This window comes from Jaculus jaculus, chromosome 20 (assembly GCF_020740685.1).
Source record: "Jaculus jaculus isolate mJacJac1 chromosome 20, mJacJac1.mat.Y.cur, whole genome shotgun sequence".
Taxonomy (NCBI): Eukaryota; Metazoa; Chordata; class Mammalia; order Rodentia; family Dipodidae; genus Jaculus; species Jaculus jaculus.
In genome coordinates this window covers 4,853,414-4,857,999 of record NC_059121.1, presented here as the reverse complement: position 1 = coordinate 4,857,999, position 4,586 = coordinate 4,853,414, and the positions used below count along the sequence as shown (strand labels likewise).

Sequence of the window (4,586 nt, the reverse complement as noted above, 5' to 3'; positions counted from 1 at the left end):
CCTCTCTTCCCCCTTCCCACCATCCCCTCTCCTTCCTTCCCTTCCCCGTGGAAATAAATGAATTGGTAACTCACCACGCCATCACCAGAGTTAGTGCAGACACAGCCTCACAAAGCTTGTAGTGCAGAAATGATACAAATACACTTATTTACTCTGAAGGGTCCTCAGAAGGATTTCTGCTGATATTTCTGGAGATGAGAATGAAGGAGACCTTGGTGATAAAGAAAATTAACTTAAGAGACTGCGGTAACAAAAAAAAAAAAATGTAGTTTGACGATCATTTTCAAAACCCTCCTAGTTTTCAATCCAGGGACTGGCTGACCTCCACTTCACTCCAACAGAGATGTGAAAGATAATTCTTTGGGAACACTTATTAAAGTGGAAGATACGGACCATGAGCCTCAGTAAGGTTCTTGTTACTGGGACAAAATAGCCAACCAGAAGCAGCTTCTCTTATGGGAGGAAAGGTTTATTTTAGCTTATACTGACAAGAAGCCCATCATAGTGGGAAAAGTATAGCAGGAACAGACAGCCAGAGAAGAGAGGGAGAGAGAGAGAGAGAGAGAGAGAGAGAGAGGGAGAGAGGGAGAGAGAACAAGTGGGGCTGGGCCATAACATCCCAAGGCTTATGCTAGGGACACACATTTCTTCCATCAACGCTCTACCTCCTGAAGGTTCCACAGCTTCCCAAACACTGTCACCAACTTGGGATTCAGTTTTGAAATACATGAGCCTATAGGAGACATGTTACATTCAAACGATCACAGGAGCCACGCATAATTTACAAGCTTGGACAACTCACTTTAAAAGAAAAACTTTTTTGTTCATTTTTATTTATTTATTTATTTATTTATTTATTTATTTATTTATTTGAGAGTGACAGACAGAGAGAGATGAGGCAGAGACAAAGAGAGAGAGAATGGGCGCGCCAGGGCCTCCAACCACTGCAAACGAACTCCAGATGCATGCACCACCTTGTGCATCTGGCTTACATGGGTCCTGGAGAATCGAACCTGGGTTCTTTGGCTTTGCAGACAAGGCACTTTAACTGCTAAGCCATCTCTCCAGCCCCTAAATAACTGCATTTTCATCTGACCACTAGAAGACTCTTCTTTGCAATGCTGAATCAGGCCAACAGGGAACACACAATCTGGAGTTTGAAAGCTAATGATCTGTTCAGTCCACTCTCCCGGAATATCTCAAAGAGCCTTCAAGAAAGAACAGAAAAGTTCATCAAACGAAATCAGCATTTCCTAAAACAATACAGAACGTGGAGCAGTCACCTATGTAGTAGGACCTGCAACGATTATGAAGTATTGAAACAGAACAGAAGTATGATTGAAATGTGAATACTGGGCTGGAGAGATGGCTTAGTGGATAAGGCATTTGCCTGCCAAGCCAAAGGACCCAGGTTCGATTCCTCAGGACCCACGTGAGCCAGATGCACAAGGTGGCGTATGTGTCTGAAGTTCATTTACAGCGGCTGATGAATAAACAATGAAGATGTGGTCCATATACACAGTGGACTTCTACTCAGTGGTAAAGAAAAATAAAATAATAAAAATTTCAGGAAAGGGAATGTTCTTGCAAAAAAAAAAAATCACAGCAAGCAAGGTTACACAGGGTCAGAATGGTAAATGTCACCTGTGCTCTTTCACATGTGGGCACCAACATGGCATGATAGTCTGGCTCGTGTCAAAGTTGTCGCAAGCGCCAGTGCTATTGGCAAGGAAGCTAGAACGGGGCTTAACGTGGGGGACAGCACGGAGAACTGAGAGAAGCGGGTATTTCACAGGCAAATGGAGAGCCAGAATAAGGACAGGTAGAATTGTTTGGAAAAGACTGGGAATGACACAAAACTAATGTCAGTATGAATCAGTACCATAGCAGACTTCCTCTCGGTTAGCTAAGTAAAAGACACAATCCTCTTAAAAAGAAGGTGGATGGGGAACAATGTCAGCAGACGTACTCTGAACCATAGGCTGTCGCTGGTAAATCCCAGCGCTAGAAGAGCATTACTCCCCCCCAGAGTGACCATGAGGCCCCCACAACAATGCAGGCCATTTCCAAGGCACCTGAGCACCCACGAGCCCTAAACGCTAAGACCCTGTTACTGGAGACACCGCAAGCTGCATTCACAGTACTTTAAGAGATCACACCGGAACTGCGATGGAACCCAGATGCCTCTTACCTGGACATCATAGTTCTGGGAAGTGCTTTGTGAGCTACTGGCTGATGGATAAAGGTTACCCATAGGGCGGATAAGCAGCAGATCCTGCGAGCTACAGAATCAGCCAGCCAGGTAAGATGTCCACGCCCACACAATACTGACATGCAGGAGGTCATCAGTGGCTCTCTGGGAAAAGAGAATATATGAATATTAATAATCCAATGGAAATATGAGTAATATGTAACGTGTTCATACAGCCAAGTTCTCAATTAAGAAAAAATGACTAAGGCTAGGAGACAGCTTAGCAGTTAAGGCGTTTGCCTGCAATGCCTAAGAACTCCAGTTCGATTCCCCAGGACCCATGTAAGCCAGCTGCACAAGGGGGTGCATACATCTGGAGTTCATTTTCAGTGGCTGGAGGCCCTGGCGCACCCATTCTCTCTCTTTCTGCCTCTTCCTTTCCTCTCTCTGTCTCTTATAAATAAAATATTAAAAAAATGATTAAAATTCTACTTTGAGATAGAAAAACACAGACCGTAAGAGTGAAAAATGCAGTACTATGACATTAAGCTTAAATGATGTGATAGCATAATTGCCTTTATTCATGCATTTAAATCTTCGCAAAGTTGCATTTTTGTTTAAGATAGTGGCAATCGAATTGTTAACTAAAAGAAGTATTCCCAGTAAATCAGAAAGAGCATCAGGCTTGGCATCTAGGGTATGGGTCAATACTTAGTTCTTTCATTTATTGGCTTGTATCCAGTGTTATTATTTCATTCATTTATTGTCTGGTAGCCACAGGCAAAAGGCTTAAAATGTGACTGGGCTGTGACCAGAGCAAGAGAAGTGCAGTATGCTGTCCACGTGAGCCAAATTCATGGGACACCTTGTGCATCTGGCTTTAGGTGGGTGCTAGGGAATCCGACCTGGGTGATTAGGCTTTGCAGACAAATGCCTTAACTGCTGAGCCATATCTCTAGCCCAGTTGTTTTTGTCTTTTTAATTTGGATTCACAAGGAATGGGAACAGACATATGTGATCAGATAGAACACACTTCAGTTATTTCTCCAGTGGCACACATTTCTTTTAACTAGGTCATTGTTAAGCAGAGAAGATTTACTGCTCTTCACGCTGATGTAACAAAGAAGTCAGTTTACAATAACTTTCTCCCATATGTACTCACTCATCCTTCTATTATAGTTTTAGGGGGCTGGAAGGAGGGGCTGCAGCACAGCAAGGAAGACAGGAGAATACAGGCTTTTAGCTGGGCCACAAACTGCCTGCGTAGAAATGGGCAGACAGGGAATTCAGGACTTGGGAAGTGATTAAGCAAGGGTAAACCTCTGTGATTTCCTCCTAAACTTATGGCGCTCTAAAATGCTGGCGTTTTCCCGGCTTAAACTTCTACTTATCCGACATGTTTCTTCCTTCAGATTATAGGCATTCATTTCTCGCACCCTGAGGTGCTATGTACTTGGGTGGCATTGGCAGCTCTTGCCAAGTTAGACATCTGTAAGGGATGCCTAATCAAAATGCAAGGACTTGGGTTTAGGATTTAAAAACCCACTGGTCGCACACCACAGTCACTGAGTAAGGTGGCTTCATTTCAGATCATCTGCACACATACTTCTGGGAACAATAAAATATGGTGTCATGGGGCTGGAGAGATGGCTTAGTGGTTAAGCGCTTGCCTGTGAAGCCTAAGGACCCCAGTTCGAGGCCCCTATTCCCCAGGACCCACGTTAGCCAGATGCACAAGGGGGCACACGAGTCTGGAGTTCATTTACAGTGGCTGCAGGCCCTGGCACACCCATTCTACCCCCCCCCTCTCTCTTTTCCTCCCTCCCTCTTTCTCTCTGTCTGTTGCTCTCCTGCTCACTTCGGCAGCACATATACTAAAATTGGAACAATACAGAGAAGATTAGCATGGCCCCTGCGCAAGGATGACACGCAAATTCGTGAAGCATTCCATATTTTTTAAAAAAAGTTGCTGGCTAAAAAAAAAAAGAGAGAGAGAGAGAGAGAGAGAGAGAGAAGGCTCTCTTTTGGTCAGGTGTTTTGTTCCAGAAACGAGAAAGAACCTACAACAGGTGACTACTAGCCACATTCCCTCATGTCCCCTGTCTACACATCAGCTGGGCTTCCGCTGTAGGCTCTGGTGGCTAGGCTGGAGCTCTGCTTCAGGGACCTCTGACCACTGCTCTCTGACCTCTGATCTCCTGGGCGATGAGGGGACCAGGTGGAGAATGACCATGTCATCGTGGTAGATGCACAACAAGGGCTATAGAAATGTCGTGTTTCTTAATGCAGCCCACAAGTTAACACAGTCAAGGGCAAAAGCACCAGGACAGGAAAATATACTCCAGTCCCTCCAAACAGTAAGAAGGGCCACTGCAAAATAAAGGTGGCAAATTTG

The 4,586-nt window shown here is 44.6% G+C and overlaps 1 non-coding gene across 1 annotated transcript; it reads left to right on the top strand.

The window, feature by feature from the left end:
• The first annotated feature begins 4,041 nt into the window (after positions 1-4,041).
• On the top strand, positions 4,042-4,148 carry LOC123456320. The gene has a single exon (XR_006634456.1). It is a non-coding gene; the product is annotated as a U6 spliceosomal RNA (small nuclear RNA).
• Positions 4,149-4,586: the final 438 nt, after the last annotated feature.